Source organism: Chlorocebus sabaeus, chromosome 12 (genome assembly GCF_047675955.1).
Source record: "Chlorocebus sabaeus isolate Y175 chromosome 12, mChlSab1.0.hap1, whole genome shotgun sequence".
Taxonomy (NCBI): domain Eukaryota; kingdom Metazoa; phylum Chordata; class Mammalia; order Primates; family Cercopithecidae; genus Chlorocebus; species Chlorocebus sabaeus.
In genome coordinates, this window is record NC_132915.1 from 104,883,862 (window position 1) to 104,908,147 (window position 24,286).

Below are 24,286 nucleotides of genomic sequence, written 5' to 3' on the forward strand. Positions count from 1 at the left end.
CAGGCTGAGGGCCCCTGCAGGATGCTCGAGTTAAACAGAGTCCGAGGGAGTAGTCAGTCCAGCCCTCCCATTTGGCAGATGAGAAAACTGAGGCCCAGGGAGGCAAAGAGGCTTGTCAGAGGTCACACCAGGAACCCAGCATTTTGTCTATGGCTCGATGTCCTCTCAGGACAGGAGAAGACCTTGGCTTTGAGCTTGAGGGAATAGCAAAACTTGGACCTTGAAGACAGGAAATTGCCATGACTGATTTGTGGGCAGGCGGTGTGACCTTGGGTGTGTTACCTAACCTCGCTGAGCTGCGTGATGCTGGTGAGGATTCGGTGAGATGACAACTGGTCAGTGCCTGGCAGGACTCCTGGCACGTCCCTGACGCTCCATCAACGGGAGCTTTTGATATGATTAGGAAGCAGGTAAGCCTCACCTTGAACAAATCCAACTGATGACATTTGCTTTTATGCAGACATAGCCGTTCCCCTGACCTTTGTGCTGGTGTGGGAGGACGGTGTGTGATGGGGAAGGGTCTGCCGCGAGTTTCTCTGGGTATCGTCAGGCAGGACCAGGCGTACATCCTGCTCTGCCCCCAGAAGCTGTGATACAAGAAAGGGGCTTGGCCGGGCGCGGTGGCTCAAGCCTGTAATCCCAGCACATTGGGAGGCCGAGACGGGTGGATCACGAGGTCAGGAGATCGAGACCATCCTGGCTAAAACGGCAAAACCCCGTCTCTACTAAAAATACAAAAAACTAGTCGGGTGAGTTGGCGGGCGCCTGTAATCCCAGCTACTCGGGAGGCTGAGGCAGGAGAATGGCGTGAACCCAGGAGGCGGAGCTTGCAGTGAGCTGAGATCTGGCCACTGCACTCCAGCCTGGGCGACAGAGCAAGACTCCGTCTCAAAAAAAAAAAAAAAGAGAGGGGCTTGGTGTCTCTGGGCCTCATCTTGCCCATCTGCCAAATGGGAGCAATGGCGCATCTCTCTGCATTCTGCTGTGCCCCTCAGTGAGATAACTTCGGGGTGCAGAGCCTGGTGAACGCAGGCCTTACAGAAGTCCATCGTCCTCACCAACTAAGGACCCAGTTCTCGAGAAAGTGCTCGCCTTTGGTTGTGAGGTGAGCCAGGCAGACCTGGCCTTAGGGCCTGGGTTTCCTGAGCTCCTGGGCTGAATGAGTGGAGTCCCCGCAGGAACAGGAAGCTCCACCCGCCTGGGTCCACAGCTGGTCATCCCTTCCTCCCCACCCTGCTGGAAGCTGGGGACCCACCAGGCCCTCCCCGCTGCTGCTGGGGGCCATGTGGCTGCCCTTTGCTGAGGAGGGGGTGGGGCGGCGGGTGGACATTTTCCAGACGATGTTTCCCTGGCAGCTCTGAAAATTAATTGGCCTTTAATGTGGCATAGTATTTATTTTAATTAGCAGGAAATTGACCAATTTCTTAATAAGGGGTTTTGTGGAAGCTCTGTATTTGGGGTTGGCGGTGTGCGTGGTGGGGGAGGCAGTGATCAGACAAGAATGACACCCACAGCTCAAGAGGGGATTTTCAGGCACCACAGATGAGGTGGACAGAGTGATGAGACAGAGGGGAAGGGACTGGAGAAACATCAGGGGGCAGCGGGAGGAGAGGGCTCTGGGCCAGGGGACCTGCAGAGGGCCGGGGGACACGGCCACAGTCCTCTGTGGGATCTGACTTCCTGATCTCTGCCTTTGACCTTGGCCTGTTGGGGTCGAATCCCTGATCCCTGTGTCATGACTGTGCCTCCTGCCTCTAGCAACACCGCTTTCCCATTGGAGGAATTAACAGAGCAAATCAGTACCTGTGCAGGATTTCCTAAAGGCCTCTTTTCTTCTCCCCTCTCTTCCCCTCCCCTCCCCTCTCTTGAGATGGAGTCTTGCTCTGTGGCCCAGGCTGGGGTGCAGTGGCATGATCTCGGCTCACTGCAACCTCTGCATCCCAGGTTCAAGTGATTCTCCTCCCTCAGCCTCCTGAGTATCTGGGACTACAGGTGTGAGCCACCATGCTCGGCTAATTTTTTAGTATTTTTTGTAGAGATGGGGTCTTACTAGGGTACCCAGGCTGGTCTCAAACTCCTGGGCTCAAGCGATCTGCGCACCTCAGCCTCCCAAAGTGCTGGGATTACAGGAGTGAGCCACTGTGCCTGGCAGGCTGTATGTTTTCATTCTGACTCCATCATTCGCTCACTCATTCATTCAACAAACAATGGGCACCTACCCACCACGGGCCCGGCCTGCCTGGGTTCTGGGGTTCGATTGTGAGTGCACAGACACACTGCCAGCCCTTGGAGAACTCACAGTCCAGAGAGGGAGGCAGACAGTAAAGACAGTGAAACATCGAGCTGGCTCATTGTCATTGTCCTCCGACCCTGAAGGAGAAGTACAGGATGTGTGCGAGAGTGGAACAGGACCCTGAGCTCCACCCGAGAGTCAGGGCAGCCTCCCCTGAGACCACTATGTTTAAGGCCGACCTGAAGATTGAGTAGGGTTATCTGTGAGGCCCCAGCAAATAGCATCTCTCTGGGCCTCAGTTTCCTCATTGGTGAGATGGCATCACTCATCACAGCACACGTGCTTGGGGACCTTGGTGATTCTGTCAGGTCTAAGAAAAGCAACAGGGGCTGCTGGGGAGGCTGAGATGGGAGGATCGCTTGAGCCCTGGAGGCGGAGGTTGCAGTGAGCCGAGATTACACCACTGCACGGCAGCCTGGGTGACAGAGTGAGACTCAGGCTCAAAACAAAACCATACAAAAACACACAGCCTTGTGACGCTCGTCAAGATCTCCCGCCACCCCTCCACCTTGGGGTGTCTTGATGATTTTATGGACCTTAATTGGGGTGGGTCCCAAAGGGGAAATTACCCCCCGACCCCAACCACCTGTAATCCTTAGGGGACCTTCCTCACCCCCACTCATTTCCTAGGAGTCTGACCCAGGAGCCTGGGTGCACGTGTGGCTCATTCGAGTGAAGGGAAGAAGGATGCGTACTCCTCTCCCACCCTGGATCCTGAAAGGAGTGAGGCCCAGGGACCTCCTTGCAGCTCCAACCTCCAATAACCAGGGGAGAGTGGGCTGCCTGTGGTCCTCAGGCCTGGGGGCCTCATGGAGCCGCTCCAGAGTTCCCCAAAGACCTGCCTACTGGCAGGGGAAGAAAAGCATGGCTGCCCACCCCCAGCTGGCCAAGGACCTGCCAAGCCTCCCGGTCCAGTGACAGCCAGAGAGCTCCTCGGCCCTCTGCCTGGACTCAGGCCCACCATGTTCCTACCACGTTTATTTAATTGAAACTGTTTCTACAATGCTTTATCTGTGCCAGGCACCATTCTAAGTGCTTTAAGATATTTATCCTCTTTATGAAGTAGGTACTATTATGTCCCCATTTTACAGATGAGGAAACTGAGGCACAGAGAAGGCAAGGGACCAGCCCACTTCCCCCCAGGCTTTTGCTGCTGACTTTTGGAGATTTAATTCTCGACCTTCTTAGGTGTGTCCTGCCTTCCACTCAGCAGGCTCCATCCAGCCCCTGGGTCTTTGCCCACAAGGCTTCCCTCTGCCCAGACACCAGTGAGGTGGACGCTGCCTGGGTAGAAGCTGGCATGCAGATGGTGGCAAGGTAGATAGCGAGGACAAGGGCCCTGGGACCGGCCATGCCTGGGATCTGCTGCAGGCAGCTGTGGGATCCGGGACAAGTGGCTTCATGTCTCTGCAGCCGCCCTTCTTCTGGGAAGTGGAGGTAAACCTTTATTCAAAAGACTGTCACAGGAATTGAACACGTGAACCTGTATAAAGTGCCAGACACAGTGTCCGGCATGCAACTGTTCATTAATTAGTGTAAGAGTCTGCTCTTTAGAGCCAGATGTGGTGACCCACACCTGTAATCCAGGCTACTCAGAAGGCTGAGGCAGGAGGATCCATTGAGGCCTGGAGTTGGAGACCAGCTTGGGCAACATACACAGACCCTGTCTCTAAAAAAATAAAACTAAATTAAGATTCTCTTCTTTTTCTCCCCAGCCTGTCCTCTTGCCCGTCAAAGCCCAGCTCCTTCCAGAAGCCTTTGCCCCCTTTCCAGTGCAAAGTCCCCAGTTACAGGTGTCCCCGGAGCACCTTCTGTCTGTTTCACTCAGCTTGGTACCTGGTCGTATCCACACTGGCCCCCGGCCCCTGGGAGCCCAGGCAGATGGGAGCCCAGGCCAGAGGAAGACAGAAGCTGTGCTGGGGTTAGAGCCAGGGTTCTGGGCTCAGTAGCTTTGTTAGACAGATATTTATTGAGCACCTACTGTGTGCCAGGCAGTGTGAAGGAGGTGGCCCCAGGAAGCCTCTGTCGGGTAGGAGAGCCCAATGAGTGAGCTGGCCACCCTGCCTCAGTGGCTGTGCAGGGTGGATGGGTCCAGCTGGTGCGTGTGGGACGGAGTGGCCTCTCTGCTGAGGTTGGAGGTGGGAGCAGGAGCTGGCAGCTAAAGGGTGGCGTGATGAGCCTGGGTGCATCACTGACATTGGGACAGAGGGTGAGACGAGTGTGGTCTTCAGGAAAGAGCCGGCCAGGGGGTGTGGTCCTCGTGGGGAGTCTGAGAGAACAGCATCGAGGGACAAGCCTGAAGGGTGGGATCCACGTCCTCGCTCACTCCACAGGTGCAGAGAGTTCCAGCAAGGTGACAGATGCTGACAAGGGTGAGCAAAAGAGATCCACCAGGGCCAGGTTCAGTGGTTCATGCCTATAATCCCAGCACTTTGGGAGGCCAAGGTGGGAGGATCGCTTGAGCCCAGGAGTTCAAGACCAGCCTAGGCGACAGGGTGAGACCTCATCTCAAAAAAAAGAAAAAAAAATTTCTTTTTTTTGAGATGGAGTCTCGCCCTGTCGCCCAGGCTGGAGTGCAGTGGCCGGATCTCAGCTCACTGCAAGCTCCGCCTCCTGGGTTTATGCCATTCTCCTGCCTCAGCCTCCTGAGTGTCTAGGAATACAGGTGCCCGCCACCTCGCCCGGCTAGTTTTTTGTATTTTTTAGTAGAGACAGGGTTTCGCCATGCTAGCCAGGATGGTATCCATCTCCTGACCTCGTGATCTGCCCATCTCGGCCTCCCAAAGTGCTGGGATTACAGGCTTGAGCCACCACGCCCGGCCAGAAAAAATTTTTTGAGGCAGAGTCTCGCTCTGTCACCAAGGCTGGAGTGCAGTAGCACGATCTCTGTTCACTGCAACCTCTGTCTCCTGGGTTCATGTGATTCTCCTGCCTTAGCCTTCCAAGTATATGGAATTATGAGTGTGTACCACCACACCTGGCTAATTTTTTGTATTTTTAGTAGAGACGGAGTTTCACCATATTGATCAGGCTGGTTTTGAACTCCTGACCTCAGGTGATTTGCCCACCTTGGCCTCCCTCCAGATTTTTAAAAAAATTAGCCAGGCATGGTGTCACATAGCTGTAATCCCAGCTACTAAAGAGGCTGAGGTGGGAGGATCACTTGAGTCCAGGAGGGAGAGGCTGCAGTGAGCCATGATCACACCACTGCACTCCAGTCTGGGCAACAGAATGAGACCCTGTCTCAAAAAAACAAGAGATCTGTCCTTTCAAATGATGTTCTGGTGGGAGATGGAGGGGAGCTAACATCAACTAACTGACCAAATAAACAAACAAGATCATTGCCGAGTGTGAAGAATGAATGAAGCCAGTGACCCCAGTGTAGGTGGGAAGACAAAGCTGGAAGCTGCAGTCAGGTGCTGGGACTTTCTCCTGAGGTGGTTGGGAGTGGGAACCAAGGAGGACTCTGAAGCAGGGGTGTGGCAAGACTGGGGGGGTTTTAGATGACACCTCTACTGCGTGGGGAACTGGAGTAGGCGGAAAGGCTGGGAGCTGAGGAAGCATCTGGACAAGATGTGGTGGCTGGGGTCAGGCTGGGTGAGGGTGGTGGTCGTGGGGACCCGGAGGAGGGTGGGTTTGAAAACTGTCTTAGAGGTCAAGGGACAGGAGTTGATGATGGTGAAGGCTGTGAAAGGTGAGGAAGAGGAAGAGATGAAGCCAAAATCCAGCTTTCTGGACAGGGCTTTGGAGTGACAGTGGTGCCATTTGCCTGTGTGGGGAGGTTGATGAGCTCAGCTTTGAGCCTGCCCAGTGTCCGGCGCCTGGGATGGTCTTAGCGGGAAGGCCCTGCAGCCACCGGTGGCCACAGCATCTGCAACCCCTCGGAGAGGTTGAGCCTGCCTTCGGGGCAGAACGGAGACACAACCTACAACCAGGGGTGCCAGCTGCCTGAGGGCCTCACCTGATTCTGCATTTCCCAAAGCAGGGCTCAGGACATCCTTCCCTCTTAGCATTCTTGACTCATCCCAGAGCATCTGCAGTGCCGAACATTCTAGAATCTTGAGGACTTTTCCTGCAGCTTTGAGAAGCTCCTCAACGCCGCTGCCCTTGCCTCACACATTGCTCCTGTTGTGATCCGCAGATCAAAGGCTCTGATTGCGAAGGGGAGAGTCCATTCCTCAGGGGAGGAACGGACCCCCAGTTGGCCCAGGTCCGTGTCCTCAGCTTTGGAAATCACCATCGCTGTTGTCTCCTGCATGTTAACTTCTCGTGAACGCCCCCACTCCTGGTCCTGTTGGAAGTGATGCTTGGGGTTAAGACTGTGGGGTCTTGAGCTGTGATCCCCACGGGCAGAGCTCTGGGTGGGGAAGTCCCTGGGGCTCCCTTCTTCTCTTTGAGGACCCTTCCCCTCAGGGAGGGGAGCCTATGTCTATTTTGTTCCTACCACTGGGGACTCAGCAGAGACCCAGCTGGGCTCTGTTGCTGGGCCTTGCAGACTGATGGAGAAAGGGGTGTGTGTGTGTGTGTGTGTGTGTGTGTGTGTGTGTGAGAGAGAGAGACAGAGAGAGAGCGAGAGAGAGAGAGAGAGAGAGAGGGAGAGAGAGAAGAGGGAGAGGGAGAGCGCCTGCCTGAAACCTAATTGTCCGCTGTCTAATCCGTCAGCCGGAGGACAGCTTGCCGGCCCCTCCCCGGCGGGCTGATAAATGCCGTCCAAGGCCCCCTGCGCCAAAGCTGCGTTAATTGGTATCAGGACGTGCCTGGACTCCGTCCACCAGGCCCCTGCCTTCATCCCCTTCTGCCACCTCCTCCTCCACCCCATTGGCCTCTAGTCCCTGGCAGGGTTCACCTGCCGCCCACTGCTGGGCGGTGCGGGGGAAGGTGCAGCAGCTGAGACCACAGCCCCAGGGGGATGGTGTGACACCAACAGCGACAGCTCTGTTTACGTGGGACCTACTGCGTGCCTAGCACGCAGAAGCCCTCTACCCACCCTGCCCCGTCCTCACGAAGCCCTTCTTCACCATCCACCCATGCAGGAGGCAGCACCCGAGCCCTCCACCCTCCTGGCCCCAGGCTGTGTGCTGTGCATACACGGGGACTGGGACAGACTTGGCCCAGCTTCCGCAGAGTGCTCCTTGATGACTGGCAGGAAGGGGCTCATTTCTAAATGGCCTGCTAGGGTTTAAGGGTGAGTGAGTGTTGACCCCTTGGCCATTTGGGGAAGTTCAGAGAAGTTTGGAAACCTGCCTAAGGTCACACAGCTAGAAAAGAAGGGAGAGCAAGCTGGCCTCTGAAACAACCACAACTGCTTTTCAATGCCAGCTGTGTCCAAATCACTTGAGGTGTTAGTTAGAAACCCATAGGTCCCCTCTGGAATACTGTTTTTGGGTCTGAGTGCCCCAGGGACCTGTGCGGGAATCACGTTCTCTCCAGGTGAGCAGGCCACTCAGGAACCCTGTTGAGTCTCCACTGATGGATAGTGGAAAATCAGGAAGGGGCTGAGTGGAGAGGGAACGGGATGACCATTCATTCATTCATTCATTCATTCATCCATCCAGCAACTGCCTTGTGCTGGGCTTTGCTCTGGATGCTGGCAGGACTGGCTACGTGATTTGCCAGGCCCTGTGTAAAAGGAAAATTCAGGGTGGTAAAATTACAAGTGTTGAGAATTTCAAGATGGTGACGACAGAACAGTCAGCCACGTATGGGGCCCTGGGTGACTATGGAAGTGGCTCTCCCACAGAGCCACCCCGCTGCTGGGGAGACCCTGCAGGGAGACAGCCAAGCCAATGTGCCTGAGAGCCCTGATCCTCATCTGGTCCCCATCCCCTAACTGGAATTCTGCAATTAACAAAAAGTCTGAAAAACCAAAGTCCTTTTGTTAAGATGGTGGTAAATTCATCTGGAGGTGAAACCTGACCTCAGTTGACAGGAAGTTATTTATAGTTTTATTTATTCCCCTTGATGTGAACATTTGTACATTTCACTGCAGAGCTATTAGCGTGTTTGATTATGGGGACTGCCCCAGCCCTGCTTAAGGTGTAACCTAATCTATACTATAGGCATCGTTTTACACTTCTACATGGAACAGCCTGAGTCCCTAACGCCTCTGGCTTAGGGGCTTAGGAGAAGGAATTTGGACCCACATAGGACCTATACCAATACCTTGTATGGAATCATCACTGTGTACCTTTTTTTTTTTTTTTCTGTATCATCCAAAAAATGCATGGGGCAGGGTGAGGGTCTGTCAGTGACCCCCCCATACCTGGTCTGCCTGCCCCTTGGGTGGTGGAGACCTGCTCTGTGCCAGCAAGGAGACCTCTGAGAGGGCAGCGGGGGTGTCTCTCTCAGGGTCCACTGGGATCTTTTATTTTGTATTAAGGAGATTGGGGGAGGTATGAGGCCAAGCAAGAGAGTAGCTTTCTTAAAAAGAGAAAAGAAGATGGCTTTATTGATTACAAATACACATATGTTCATTGCACAAAAATTAACATGAAAGGGGACAGTAACAATAACCTGAAATCCACCCTTTCCAAAGTACCTACTGATGTTGTTGTGGCTACCCTTCCAGATTTTTCTAGCTATATGACTGGTTTTTCGAAGATGGGCAGACAGTTCCCAGTGTTTTGCAACCTGCTTTGTTTCTCCTTTGAGGAACAATACATTGCAACCATCTTCCCACGTCTAGGTCGCCATTTCTCAGGAGGACCTGGAAGTCCATGGTAAACACATCCCATAACCAGCTCGAACGACCCGCCTTGCTGGACACTGATTCAGCTTTTTATTAATACGCAGTCCCCGAGGTGGCATCCTTGTGCACACACCCGCATATTTCCTTAGGTCAGGTCTATAGATGTGGAGCCCTGGGTCCTATGCAGCAGGTACGGCTGTCACCCCGAAGATCCCGCAGATCACTGACATCACATTCCCCATCCCGAGCCCCAGCAGTACCAGTGGGCCCCTCTCACCCAAACAGCCATTCTGTATCCTTAGGAAGAGGGGCCTATCCCAGCCAGGCAGGGGATCCTGCCAGAGCAGCCCCTCTGCAGCTGTGGGGGAGGCGGGGAGGCCAGCCAGAGTACCACGTGGACAGCGCAGTCATCAGGGACCCTTCCCTCCGCCTCCACTTGCTCCCAGCCCACAGTTCCCAGCCCCATGACAGCCCCTTGGCTGCCGCCCCCAGCTGGGCCTGAGCCACCTTGCCTGGCTCTCTAGCTGTCTCTTCTCAGATGGGGATACAGGCTGGACTGCAGGCCCCATCACACCCTAATCACTTGAGCTTTCTCCTGATTTGCATGTCCTTAAAGCGCCTTGATTAATACCCTTCCTCGGCTCTCCCTGCTCCAGCCATGAAGGCTCTGATTGCAAAGTGGCCTCAACTCCTTTAAAAATAAAATAAATCCTCCCTAATGCAACCAGAGCCCATGCTTCCCTGAACGTTACAAGATCCGGAGGCGTCTCCCAGGAGCCTCATCGGCTTGGAAACATTGGAAACTTCTGGAAGGAATCAGGTCATTTCTCTACCTGGCAGGCCAGAGGCCTTTCTCGGCACTGTTTATTGGCTGCTCACCCTTCAGGCTGAACCTGAAACATCATGGCGGTTGTTGGAAGTAGGCACCGTCTTCCGCCTTCCAGAAAATAAACTGAGCCTCGGAGAGGGCAGGCTGCTTGCTCAAGGTCACCCAGCCAGGCCGTTTTCAGCTCAGCTGGTGTTTGAATTCAGCACTGTCTGATGCCAGCCAGACCTTTAACTGCCACTCTTCACTGTCTTGTTAAAAGCAGCCTGGGCCTGGAGCTGGGGCTAGGGATGAGGATGAGGCTGGCAGAAGCAGACACATTTAATGAGGTGGTTGTGACATCCAGCCCTAGACATCCCTGAAGTTGATGAAGCTGGCCTCACCCTGAAGAAGAGCACCCAGGAGCCCCTCTGCTATTCCCCGGCTGCGTGATCTAGATATCCGGGCGTGGGGTGAGGCAGGGGTACTGGGTCCTGCTGTAACCGCTACAGGATATTTTCGGCATGATGCGAGGTACGGTGGCCGCACCCCACAGTGGTACCCCGCATTTCCAGCTCATGGCTCTCACCCTTAGATGCATTCCAGTCTGTGTCACCAGAGCCCAAAATGCAGGCTATGAATTCTGGTTGCTCTCCCCTGCTTGGAAACCCTCTGTGGGGAGTCTCCATGGGGCAGGATGGCTCCCAGGCTGGCAGGGCACAAGACTTAGTTAAGCTCTCTGCCCTCCCATCCTCCTCGCCTCCGAGCAGCTCCCTTCCCTGTCTGTCGCGGCTCTTCCTGCTTCTCATTAGGGCAGAGTTGCTGGGAGCTGCAAGGTTTAAAATGCTGTGAGTGTAGCACAGTGTTCACCTTTTATCTCCCCGGTTGAGCGGTTTCCCAAGTGCTGCTTCTGCCATCCCTCGCTCCAGGTTCCTCCTCCCCATCACTGGGTCTTCGGGGCCTGTTGCAAGGCCCCTGGAGTGGCCTGGACTCTCCTGTGAGTTCCTGTTGTCCCTGGCCATCTCTGAGCCTGCTGGGCTGACTTTCCAGCTGAGCCGAGTGTGGCTGTTCCTGGCAGGGACCTGCCAAGCCACTGGGCCTTGGAGCAGGTGTGCACCCACGGTCCACTGGCCAGAGCCTGGCACACCTTCGCTGGCCTCCAGAACACAGCGTGCTCAGGGACCATACTTCCTGGGGAGCTGTAACACACTGTTCCAGCTCCTCTGGGGACACCTCAGCAGGTGGGGCAGAGACAGCAGGAGGCACAGACAGCCTGGGAACACTCTCCCAGTGCCAGGCCTTTGGGACCCAAAGTGCAGGCATCTGGAACCATGCTCACCTGCCCCTGGGCCATCCACCCCCACTACTGTTGCTGCTGGCTCCTGGCAGGGGCTGCCTCTCCTCCCTGTTTTCTGGGCTCCCAGCTGGGCCTGCGTGCATGGGATCTGAAGGATTCTTGGGCACACTCCCAGAGACCTTTGCAATTTCCAGAGAAAATTGGGGGACTGATAACGACCATGCCAAGTTTTTATGACAAAAACAAAACGAAAACCACACACATTAAAACTCTCACCATCCAGGCAGATCATTTGAGTTCAAGAGTTTGAGACCAACCTGACCAATGTGGTGAAACCCTGTCTCTACTAAAAATACAAAAATTAGCCAGGTATGGTAGCGGGCGCCTGTAATCCCAGCTACTCAGGAGGCTGAGGCAGGAGAATCACCTGAACCCGAGAGGCAGAGGCTGCAGTGAGCCAAGACTGGGCCACTGCATTCCAGCCTGGGTGACAGAATGAGACCCTGTCTTGGAAAAAAAAAAAAAAAAACCTCACCATCACCAGGTACAGTGGCTCATGCCTATAAACCCAACACTTTGAGAGGCTGAGGGCAGGGAACCACTTGAGCCCAGGAGTTTGAGAACCACCAGGGTAACATAGTGAGACTCATGTTTACAAAAAATAAGATTAGTTGGGCATGAGGCACACGTCTATAGTCCCAGCTACTCAGGAGGCTGAAGTGGGAGGATCGCTTGAGCCCAGGAAGTCGAGGCTGCAGTAAGCAGTGATCACACCACTGAACTGTAGCCTGGTCAACAGAGCAAGACCCTGTCTCAAAAAAGGAAAGAAAAAAAAAAATCTCACCATCAACTGTCACATCATTTCATGAAATAAATTTCATTTTAAAGCCCAAAAAGTATGGAGAACATAATCTTAGAATAAAGGAACATCCTCTCCCAAAAAGCACATCTGGTGACCACCACACACCGTGTCGCATGCTGGAGGCCTGAGAAAGGCTTGCCACAGCCAAGCACCAGGCACTAAAGTCCTAATGGAGCACTTGGGATCATCTGTCCCAGGGTCACTGTAGCCATCCGTGCCTGGCAAACACTTTATACAAAACAATGAATTTTCACCCATGTCCAAACTGTGGTCTGTAGGGTCTGGGATCCTCCCTCAGGCCCCAGTATTAATGAATCTCCCAGGACGTGCATTAGGCTACAGACAACAGAAAACTCCACCAAGCATGGTTTAAACAAATGAAGTTTCTTTCTGTGTGTGCAACGTGTCGAGGGAGGTGGTCTGGGGCTGTAACAGCCTTGATACAAGAGTTCCCAAAGATCCAGGTATCCCTGGCTTCCTCGTGGCAGCCTTGGTGTCTGGCTATTGTCCTCACAGTCATAAGATGGCTGCTTCACCTCTAGCCATCACGTCCACATTCCAGGCAAGTATATTTTTCTTGGAATCTTTGCCTTTTTTTTTTTTTTTTTTTTTTTTTGAGACGGAGTCTTGCTCTGTAGCCCGGGCTGGACTGCAGTGGCCGGATCTCGGCTCACTGCAAGCTCCGCCTCCCGGGTTTATGCCATTCTCCTGCCTCAGCCTCCCGAGTAGCTGGGACTACAGGCGCCCGCCACCTCGCCCGGCTAGTTTTTTGTATTTTTAGTAGAGACGGGGTTTCACCGTGTTAGCCAGGATGGTCTCGATCTCCTGACCTCGTGATCCGCCCGTCTCGGCCTCCCAAGGAATCTTTGCCTTTTTAATTCAGGAAGGGAAACTATCCTTGGGATCATCTGCCTTCACCTCATTGGCCAGAGCTGGGTCACATGCCCACCACCAACTGCAAAGGAAGCTGGGAAATTGAATCTTTTAATTTTCTGCATTCTATGATAGAGGAAGGCCAGAGGAAAGGGGGTTGGAATGCATGTTTGAGAGATGGCACAGAGAGTTTACTGGAAAGTCTCAGCTGTGTTCTAACGGTGGCAACCTTCAGAGTCAGTAGCATCTCTCACCCACCCTAGCATCTCCCAGCTGTCCATCATGGGCTGATTCGTTTCATCCCATCCTCAAGTCTGTGTGTGGAATCATGGGCTCCCATGACTTACTGTGGTCCTCAGTGCTCAGTTCCTGAAGCAGGAATAGGGGGAGGCCAGTTCAGCCTCCAAGCCTGGGCTCCATCTCTCGGGACTAGGCCTGATTTCAGTGTTGCTTCCCACCTATTGTTGGGTTTCTAGATCCAAAAGCACCCGGTTTCGAAGTCTGTCTTCAAAGGAAGACCCCCAGATAGAGTCACCGGATAAAACAGAGGACACCCAATTAAATGTGAGTTTCAGATACACCGTGAATAAGTTTGTACTGTAAATGTTTGCATGGGACATACCGTACTTCAACTAAAATGTCACTGGCTGTTTATTAGAAATGCACATTTAATTGAGTGTCCTGTTTTGTTGTTGTTGTTGTTTGGTTTTTGGGGGTTTCTTTTTTTGGGGAGGACATAGTCTTGCTCTGTCGCCCAGGCTGGAGTGCAGTGGCGCGATTTCAGCTCACTGCAACATCCGCCTCCCAGGTTCAAGTGATTCTCCTGCCTCAGCCTCCTGAGTAGTTGGGATCACAGGCACACACCACCACACCCAGATAATTTTTGTATTTTTTGTAGAGACGGGGTTTCACCATGTTGGCCAGGTTGGGTTCTATCTCTTGACTTCGTGATCCGCCCTCCGTGGGCTCCCAAAGTGCTGGGATTACAGGCATGGAGCCACCGAGCCCGGCCTGGGTGTCCTGTATTTTTATTTCTTCAATCTGGCAACGCGGCCGTCCAAGTCTCAGCCTCAGAACGGAAACTGCTGAACTGAACCCCTGTGCAGAGAGTGCTGCTCTTAGGTTAGGCTGCACAACACTGGCGTTCTGACAGACCAAAGTGGTTACATATCAGCACTTACATACACTCCAGCCTCATCATTTTCACATAAAGAACAAATGAGCCTCCTGCCACAGCTTAGCCTTTTGGAGACAGAATGGGGTAAATGGCGGGAGGGTTGAATCCTCACTCCTTCTCTTCCCAGCTAGGAGACCTTGGGCCAGTCACTTGCCCTCTCTGAGCCTCACTTTTTTCTCACCTGTAAAGTGGGTGTGGTCACAGTGAGGACTCCTTGAGGCCTGCGTGTCCACAGCAGAACCGAGCCTGGCAAACAGCCAGCGTCATCACTGTCCCTGTGGCTTTCTGCAAACTCCAGCCTACCCTGCCTGTCTCCTGCAGGTGGCTATCTCTGGACAGGTGCAGGCTTCAGGGTGCATGTGGAGGGGAAGTGATGGTGGGGGTACCCCGTGTTTGCAGAGCTGGCTGGAGACCACGGCATTCCTATGGCCTACATGCCCCCACCCCCACACCCCTGCCCCAGCGCTGCTGAACCTCGACGTGTGTGTCTGAAGGTCTCCATCCGTGCCTCTTCAGAGGTTGCCCAGGAAGGATGTGCCCACCTTCCCCTTTGCTGGGTAGTTTGTGTAACATAGCCAGCAGGCACCTCGAGGTCTTGCTTCCACACCTCTCGCCCGCTGTCGGAGCTCCATGCGTTGAGCTTTAACGGGAGTGGAGCCACCTCTAGCAGGTACCTGGGCGTACCTGTTATCACCCATCTGTCAGCTGCCGCTAGACAGCAGAGGGAGCCCAGCAGAGGGGAGAGAGGGGGCACTCAGAGGGTTGTCTGTGCAAAGGTGGTTCTTGCAGAATCAGAGAAAGGTTGTCAGTTCCTACTCCTTCCGCCCAGAGCCCCCAGAGCGAGGATCCTGACCCTCCCTCTTTCTAGCTGATTGACCCTGGTTGAGTGCGCTCCTCACAGGTGAGGTTCAAGGAGGGGCGGGGCATCCTGCCTGGAGGTCTTCCAGATGGGGAATCCAGGCCCTAAAAAGGCATAATAACTCTGAGCTGTGTGTTCCCCCAGCAGAGAGTACTGAGCCAGAAGGGAAGGAGGGAGACTGAGGCACCTCGGAATCACTATAGGGGGTGTGGGGACTGCACTGAGGCCTGTGGGGAGGAAGGAGGGAGGACACAGCTGCTGCTGCCTCAAAGATGCCCCCCACACTAGGCTGCCTGAAAGCAGCCCCTGCAAACTGTGAACTCAGAAGAGCCTCTCTCTTCCTGGCCCCCTCCTCTCCTTCCTCTTATCCCCCCAACTTTGCAGCCTTCCCTGACTTCCTCTTTTCATTGGATAACAGACAGACACTCACCAGGGCCGGGTGTTCACGTGTGTTCATATGTGTCAGTGTGCACACGTATGTGTGCGCCCATGCATGTTTTTGTGTGGGTGTGTGCACGCGTGCGTGTGTGCATTGTGCGGTGTGCGTTGGGTGCACACGTGCATGCGTGTGCCTTGTGTTGTGTGCGTGTGTGTGTGCGTGTGTGTGTGTGTATGTGTGTGTGTGCGTGCGCGCGTGCCTGACCGCGGCGTGCGTGCCGGCGGGAGGAGGGGGCGCCGAGGCCGGGCAGGGGATTTAAAGCTGCTTTCGCGGCTGCCGGCGTGAGCGCTCCTGATAAACAGCCCGGAGCCGAGCCGCCGCGCAGCCGGGCGGGAGGCTGCGTATCAGAGCTCCTGGCAGGCTCGCAAAAAGCTGTCCCCGGCCCGCCGCCGCTCTATCAGCCCACGGAGGGAGGGCGGCGGGGGAGGGAGGGAAAAAGTATTTGCTTCAGCCCTTAATCACGGAATTTGAAATCCCAGCGAGTCGGTGCCATTTATTTTCAGAGGCTGTCAAGGCTGGTTTCAGCATTTAAAAGAAAGGAGGATAAAAAGCATTTGCATTTCTCCCCCACTCTCGCTGCGCGCTCGCCGGCGCTCCCCCTCCTTCTCTGCGCAGCTCGCGGGTCGGGCTTTGGCGGGGGAGGCCGGAGGCTTTTCAAGGCGCTGGGGGCTCCGGCCCGCCCGGTGAGGGCCTGCCCCCGCCAGGGTCAGGGGTGTCGGGCGATTCCAGGGTGGAGGCCCGAGTCTGGTCCAGCGGGTCTCTGGGTGGCAGAGGGAGGAAGGTTAAAGCGGGGCTGCTGGCTTGGGGAAGTTGGGGGCCGTCCGCGGGGCTCTCCTCGAGCTCCAAGCTTTCACCCCAGAAAAGACCCCAAATTTGCTCCAGCCCCAGGGGGCCCTACCTGCCCTTCCTGGCTTCCCCAGTGGAAATCTAAGATACTGGGGGCTTCCAGGGGAGCCAGGGCACCCCTAGGACAACCCCCTCCCCCTGCAGATGGGGAAACTGAGGCCTGGAAACAGAGAACAGTGGGGCCAAGGTCACATGATGGCGGAAGGAGGACAAGGAGAGGCTGACTGTGTAGCCAGCACGTGTTCCATGCCAAGCCTGCGCGGGGGGCCAAGGACCGGGGTCTCTGGACAGCGCTGCTTGCTCGGTCCCACGCTGGGCGACAGGGCCTTTGCAGTCAGGCCGACAGGGTTTGAACCCTTGCCACGGCACTTTCCAGATGGCCTTGGCCACTGTCCCCTCTCTGACCTTCAGATGGAGCCCATGGCACCTGCGGAGAGGGTGTGTGCTTCAAGGACTAAATCCACTTGTGTGTGGTTTGGCAAGAGGTGGGGGGAGGCGGCTCAGCCACCCGGACCTTTCCTGCCTCCACCCTCTGTTTAACCCCTTTCCCTGCCTTTTGTCTCTGTTGCTTTTGGGGGGTGATTAGCTCAGCGGCTAGAGGATTCTCTCCCAGAAGAGGCTCTGGAGTCGAGGCCCAGACCCTCAGGGCAAGATGGAATCTACTTGCCAGGGCACTCTCTGAGACTGTTTCCCAACTGGGAAAATGAGAAAACTCACTTATGGTCAGAGGCCCCTGAGTTAATGCCAGTGAATTCCTTGGCAGAGCATCAAGCACTTGGAGAAGCCCCACCCCCGGGTCATTGTGATGATTTTTGTTATTTATGTGCCCACCTGCCACACTCCGTAGATTCCAGGCCCCTCGAGGCCAGGACTGCACCGTTCATCTTGGAATTCGCTTGTTTCTGACTTAGGGGAGTCGCGCTGAGACACTGCTTAGCGCCCATGCCAGGGAGGAAGCAAGACAGCAGGAGCGAGGAAAGAACCCCAGGCTGTGATGAGGAAGCCTCCTACTTTTGCCTGAAGTGAGGTTGGTTTTTTTCGTTTTTTTTTTTTTTGTTTGTTTCACATGCCTTATTCATCTGTGTAACCTCAGCCTCTAGTGCAGCATCCTATGTTTTGGCTTCTATGATTATTTTTAATTGACACATAATAATTGTACATATTTATGGGGTGCGATATATTTCAGTACACGTATACAATATATAGTGATCGAATCAGGGTAATTAGCATATTGGAGTTTTTCTGTCGATATAGATACTTATAGAAACTTTTTTGTGTGTGAGATAGGGTCTTGCTCTCTTGCCTATGCTGGAGTGCAGTGGCATGATCGGAGCTCAAGCCATCCTCCCACCTCAGCCTCCCAAGCAGCGGGACTACAGGCACAGGCCACCAAACCTGGTAAATTTTTAATTTCTTCTAGATACAGAATCTCACTATGTTGTCCACGCTGGTCTCAAACTCCTGGGTGGAAGTGGTTCTTCCACCTTGGCCTCCCAAAGTGCTGGGATTACAGGTGGAAGCCCCTACGCTTGCCTAAAAATGCCAGTCAATATTATATGTCCTGTTTGGCAATTTATTGCACCTTGTTATTTTTCCTGGCTACATAGTATTCCGTTGTACACATACCTGTATGTGGTTATCCAGTCCCCAGAGGATGGGCACATAGGTTGTGTCTAGTTTTGTCCTCTGACCTCAGGACTGCAGAGAACAGGCTGACCTCATACAGCAGGCATCATTATTGGTGTCAGAGGGCCCCCTGCTCTGATAGTCACAGAGAGGCACAGGTGGCTGTGGGAAGCTCTGTCCCCTTTGATAGGGAAAGGCAGTTTAGGGCTCTGAAAAGCCAAGTCTGGAAGGGAAATGGTGTCAGGGAAACCAGCATAGAAGTCCCTATCTGGCCATCTTGGGGGAACTCAAAGCCTCGAGTCCACAGTGGGCACCTGACTCAGCAGGGAGGAGGGGTGGGAGGCCTGGAGGTCTGTGGCAAAGCAGGCAGGGCTTTCCTTCTTGATTCTTTATTTCTTTTCTCTCTTCCTTCCTTCCTTCCTTCTTTTCTTTCTTTCTTTCTTTTTTTTTTTTGAGACGGAGTCTCGCTCTGTCACCCAGGCTGGAGTGCAGTGGCCGGATCTCAGCTCACTGCAAGCTCCGCCTCCCGGGTTTACACCATTCTCCTGCCTCAGCCTCCCAAGTAACTGGGACTATAGGCGCCCGCCACCTCGCCTAGCTAGGTTTTTGTATTTTTTTTAGTAGAGACGGGGTTTCACCATATTAGCCAGGATGGTCTCGATCTCCTGACCTCGTGATCCGCCCATCTCGGCCTCCCAAAGTACTGGGATTACAGGCTTGAGCCACCACGCCTGGCCTCTTTCTTTCTCTTTCTTTCTTTCTTTCTTTCTTTCTTTTTCTTTCTTTCTTTTTCTTTCTTTCTTTCTTTCCTTTCTTTCTCTTTTTCTTTCTTTCTTTCTTTCTTTTTCTTTCTTTCTTTCTTTCTTTTCTTCCTTCCTTCCTTCCTTCTTCCTCCTCCTCCTCCTTCTTCTTCTTCTTTTCTTTCTTTCTTTCTCTTTCTTTCTTTCTCTCTCTCTCTTCCTTTATTTTTTTTTTTGAGACAGACTCTTGCTTTGTCACCCAGGCTGATGTGTAGTGGTGTGATCTCCGCTCACTTCACCCTTTACCTCCCAGGTTCAAGCCATTCTCCTGCCTCAGCCTCCCAAGTAGCTGGGACTACAGGTGTGCACCAACACAGCCAGATAATTTTTGTATTTTTAGTGGAGATGGGATTGCGCCATATTGGCCAGGCTGGTCTCAAACTTCTGGCCTCAAATGATCCACCCACCTCGGCTCCCAAAGTGCTGGGATGACAGACATGAGCCTCCGCACCTGGCCACCTTCATGATTCTGTTGTTTGTGCCTCAGAGGGAACATTCATAGTGTGGCTTATGAAGTCTAGCCAACCTCCATCGGTTCCAAGCTCCAGCACCTCAGAGGCTCCGTTTCCCAATCTGTAATAAGAGGACAGTAATGGCACCCACCTCACAGGGTGGCTGTGAGGGCTCCGTGAGAGAGTCCAGGCAAAATTTTTCAGCGAGTTTCCTGAAATCCTGTGAGGTCTCGGGGAAGGCTTGCTATCATTGTTATTGTTTCTAATAATGGCATTTTCAGAAATCTGAATGTAAGAAGACCTTCTCTGAATTGGGTGTCAAAACCAGAAAAAGTCTGTGGTGGGATGTGTGTGTGTGTGTGTATCCTTCTCACACCGTCCCCAGCACGTGGGCCCGGGTCCCTGCCTGGTACTCTTTCTCACTATCTGGGACCCCCTAGATTAAATCCGTCTCTCCAAGAATCACTGTCTTGCCCTCTCTGTCCTTCCGTGAACTGGGCGGCCTGGGAGGAGCAGAAGTGTCCCCCACCCCACCCTGTCCGCACCACCACTTCCCCATCCGGCCCCACCCCCAGCCTCCTTAATACAGGCCCACCTGGGGCCTCAGTGCCCAGTCCTCCCAGCGCCCGCCCCAGCTGCGCTTGAGTCCTGGATCTATCGTCACCCCTTGCTGTGGGAAGTGGCTTTAACCTCCCTGGGCCTCAGTTTCTTCATCTGTAAAATGAGGAGCATAATAAAAAGAACATAAGATTTTTCTGCCCCCCTGCCCAGCCCTGCTGAAACAAACAAGCAGACAAGAAATTCACAACAAGAAATTCACTTAGAGCCTGGGAGATTTAGCAGCAAAGGAGCGATCAGAGGGTCACAAGGTCCTGGGATGCACAAGGCTCCTTCTCTCCCTTTCCTCCAGGAGGAGTTGGATTTACTTATGTAAACCCCCGCCCTCCCTTGGCCCTGTGCACTCTGGGGAATGGGCTAGATTCGCAGGCAGGGTGGAGGCAGAGCTGAGCTGAAAGGTGGGGTGTGGGCTCCCCCAGAGCAAGCTCTTCCAGCACCCTGGTGGGGTGTGCAGCTGCATTGCTGGCTCAAGACGCCCCCACACCCAACTAAGATCTTTTTTTCGAGACGGAGCTTCTCCCAGGCTGGAGTGCAATGGCGCGATCTCAACTCATTGCAACCTCCGCCTCCCAGGTTCAAGCGATTCTCCTGCCTCAGCTTCCCACGTCGCTGGGATTACAGACATGCACCACCATGCCTGGCTAATTTTTGTATTTTTAGTAAAGACAGGGTTTTGCCATGTTGGCCAGGCTGGTCTCGAACTCCTGACCTCAGGTGATCCACCTGCCTCGGCCTCCCAAAGTGTTGGGATTACGGGCGTGAGCCACCACGCCTGGCCTCAACTCAGATCTTTAACTCCGCTACCATTTGTGAGTGTTCGGCGTGGGCTACATCCTAGGCCAAGCATTTTCTCACCCTGGCCTCAAGAAGAAGGTGGAACAGGGGTAAGACCTGAGAAGCGTGTAGACCTACAGGGTTTTCTCAGTCTGTCAGTCAGTCTTGTTTATGATCGATGAACAAGTCTCTCCCTCTTCCCCCTCTCAAAGCCTCAGTTTTCTTACCTATAAAATGGGGCTACATGAGGAGCCAACAAGCTAAGGGTGTGAAGCTGCTGGCACAAAGCCCCACACGTGGTAAGCCTTAACCAGTGCCAACCGGATGATAGATGGTGCCGTTGTGCCCAGCAATTCCTTTCCCTGAGCAGGTTATACCACCCTGTCCCCAGAACGTCCTTCCACGCCCTCTGAAGAGGCTTGGCCATGTGACTTACTCTGGCCAATGAAATGTGAGCAGAAGTGACCACACATCAGTGGCCAACAGAAGCTTTAAAAACTATACCTGTAGTCCTAGCTACTTGGGAAACTGAGGTGGGAGGATTGCCTGAGTTCAGGAGTTCGAGGCTGCAGTGAGCTGATTGTGCCACTGCACTCCAGCCTAGGTGACAAGAGTAAGATCCTGTCTCAAAAAAAAAAAAAAAAAAAAAGGCTGGGCACGGTGGCTCACACCTGTAATCCCAGCACTTTGGGAAGCCAAGGTGGGTGGATCACCTGAGGTCAGGAGTTGGACACCAGCCTGGCCAACATGATGAAACTCCGTCTCTACTAAAAATAGAAAAAAGGCCAAGCACAGTAGCTCACGCCTATAATCCCAGCACTTTGGGAGGCTGAGACGGGTGGATCACGAGGTCAGGAGATCGAGACCATCCTGGCTAACACGGTGAAACCCTGTCTCTACTAAAAATACAAAAAATTAGCCGGGCGTGGTGGTGGGCACCTGTAGTCCCAGCTACTTGGGAGGCTAAGGCAGGAAAATGGCGTGAACCCAGGAGGCAGAGCTTGCAGTGAGCTGAGATCACACCGCTGCACTCCGGCCTAAGCAACAGAGCAAGACTCTGTCTCAAAAAAAAAAAAAAAAAAAAAAAAAAAATTAGCTGGGCGTGGCGGCACGCACCTGTAATTCCAGCCACTCAGGAGGTTGAAGCAAGAGAATCACTTGAACCCAGGAGGTGGAGGTTGCAGTGAGCCGAGATCGTGCCATTGCACTCCAGCCTGGGCAACAAGAGTGAAACTCCGTCTCAAAAAAATAAATAAATAAATAAAAATGGCGAGTTGACCCAGACATGTTCAGAGGGAAGATGACATGGAGTCCCTGGGGAGAAATCAACTATCCATAAACCAATGTGGGAGGCTTGGAACAGATCCTTCCCTATGGCCCTCATAAGGAACCAACCTGCTGACACCTTCATCTTGGATTCCCAGCCTCCCAAACCGTGAAACAATGTGGTTCTGGTGTTTCAGACAACCAGGACTTTGTGACCACAGCCCTAGCAAGCGAATACATAACGCCGCATTTCACAGGACCCTACGGACAGGAGACGCGCCCTAACGGAATTAGCCTACTTGCAAGCAGAAATGAAAGGGAAAGAGAAAATCCAGAAATGTTGGATTTGCAGGATTGAAAAAGGCAACTATTCCTCATCTCCATCCAATGAAAAAGCAACTGAGTGCTCCAAGCGCTGAGTGCCCAAAGGTCCACAGCCCGTGGGAGGATCCAGACACTGTCACATGCAGGAGGCCACCTGTGCTGCAGGAGGCTGAGCTTGGATGCTGTGCCCCCAGCTGGGAGAAGGTTGGGGTGGGCCAGGGAAGCTGTGCTTGGGCAGAAACCACTTATCCCTGAGTTGGAAAAAGGTGCGATCCAGTTCTCCACTCCATCCTGCCGGTTCGTCACCCAGACAACCTAGAGTGAGCACCCAGGGCCATTTTTGGAAAATCCTGCTCTTTTGCATAATAAGTGGGCAAAACAGACACAGTCCCTGCCCCTCTGGCAGTTCATCGCTTCTGCAAGACTCAAGTGCCAAATGACATTTTAGAAAAAATTTCTGACATATTTGCGCTTGGAACACACATATGATCTTGGAGCAGATAAGAGTTTTAAATTTAACTTTGTCTGTCCCCAGAAATGTATTGTTCGAGAAGTCTAATTGTGAATTTTAAACTTACTTTCTTCTTCTTCCTCTTCTCCTCCTCCTCCTTCTTCCTCTTCCTCTTCCTCTATTTCTTCTTCCTCTTCTCCTCCTTCTCCTTCTCCTCCTCCTCCTCCTCCTCCTCCTTCTCCTTCTCCTTCTCCTTCTCCTCCTCCTACTCCTCTTTTTTTTTGAAACAGGGTCTTACTCTGTCGCCCAACGCTGGAATGCAGTGACGTGATCCCAGCTCACTGCAGCCTTGACCTCCTGGGCTCAAGCAATCCTCCTTCCTCAGCCTCCTGAGTAGCTGGGATCACAGGCACGTGCCACCATGCCCAGCTGATTATGAATATTAAACTTTCTGTAAAGACTCTTTAAAATGAGCACTCTACAAATAGTCGGTAAAGACTATTCTAGGCTTAAGAAAATAATGATAAAACTAAGAAACACTCTGTGTGATAGAGCCCAGTTAAGACTCAGTCTCAGGGTGAAGATTACACCAAGGGTGTGGCCATCACACCCTTTGTTGAAACCTCAGAAAAGCTTGCAGGCCCACAGTTCCGTCTAGAAAGCCATGGCTAGAAGGAAATTAGGTGTGTCTTTTTTTTTTTTTGAGACAGAGTTTCACTCTGTTGCCCAGGCTGGAGTGCAATGGTACGATCTCGGCTCACTGCAACCTCTGCCTCCCGGGTTCAAGCGATTCTCCTTCCTCAGCCTCCCGAGTAGCTGGGATTACAGGCATGCGCCATCATGCCCGGCTAATTTTGGATTTTTAGTAGAGACAGGGTTTCTCCATGTTGGTCAGGCTGGTCCTGAACTCCCGACCTCAAGTGATCCGTCTGCCTCGGCCTCCCAAAGTGCTGGGATTACAGGCGTGAGCCACTGTGCCTGGCCTTGGGTGTATCTTTGGCATAAAGAGCTGAGTGACAGCCATTGAGCAAAAGTTACAAAGTTGTGAAGAGGGTGGCCCTGTCCGCAGAGCTGTCAGCTGGATTAAAAGAGGCTGTGACCATCCATGACACAAAACCACCTCTGGGCGCCAACGAGAAAGCTGCTCAGCCCGCAGGGAGACCCTCTTCTCCAGGGACCTCATCCCGTGTGGCCAAGGAGGTTATAGAAAAGGAGGCCTCCCAGAGGACGGCCCAAGGGCAGGAGAACAGGGGGGTCGGGAGTAATTTCCAGAGAGCACCATGGGGCCTGGTTAAGGGGTTTCTTTCCCCCGGGGCAGGTGGCACTTGCCGAATCCACCCAGCAGGACTCAGAACTGATGAGGATCAACACTTGCTACTCCTCCACTCCTCTCCTGTCTTTTTTTAAAATTTGTTGTTGTTGTTTGTTTGTGTGTTTGTTTTGACACGGAGTCTCACTCTGTCGCCCAGGCTGGAGGGCAGTGGCACAATCTCGGCTCACTGCAGCCTCCGCCTCCTGGGTTCAATTGATTCTCCTGCCTCAGCCTCCTGAGTAGCTGGGATTACAGGCGCCCGCCATCACGCCCGGCTAATTTTTGTATTTTTAGTACAGACAGGGTTTCACCATGTTAGCCAGGCTGGTCTGGAGCTCCTGACCTCAGGTGATCAGCCCACCTCAGCCTCCCAAAGTACTGGGATTACAGGCGTGAGCCACCATGCTCCGCCCTTTTTAAATTTTTAAGACAGAGTTTTGCTCTGTTACCCAGGCTGGAATGCAGTGGTGTGAGATGGTTCATTGCAGCCTCAACCTCCCAGCTCAAGTGATCCTCCTGCTTCA

The 24,286-nt window shown here is 53.4% G+C and overlaps 1 long non-coding RNA gene across 2 annotated transcripts; it reads left to right on the forward strand.

The window, feature by feature from the left end:
- Positions 1–287: 287 nt before the first annotated feature.
- LOC103239767 (uncharacterized) lies at positions 288–19,554 on the forward strand. 2 transcript variants are annotated; one of them, XR_005239323.2, is made up of 4 exons: positions 288–410; positions 17,051–17,166; positions 17,427–17,537; positions 18,819–19,554. It is a non-coding gene; the product is annotated as an uncharacterized lncRNA (long non-coding RNA). The 2 variants fall into 2 exon arrangements; XR_012094888.1 differs by lacking the exon at positions 288–410 and adding an exon at positions 15,490–15,976.
- Positions 19,555–24,286: the final 4,732 nt, after the last annotated feature.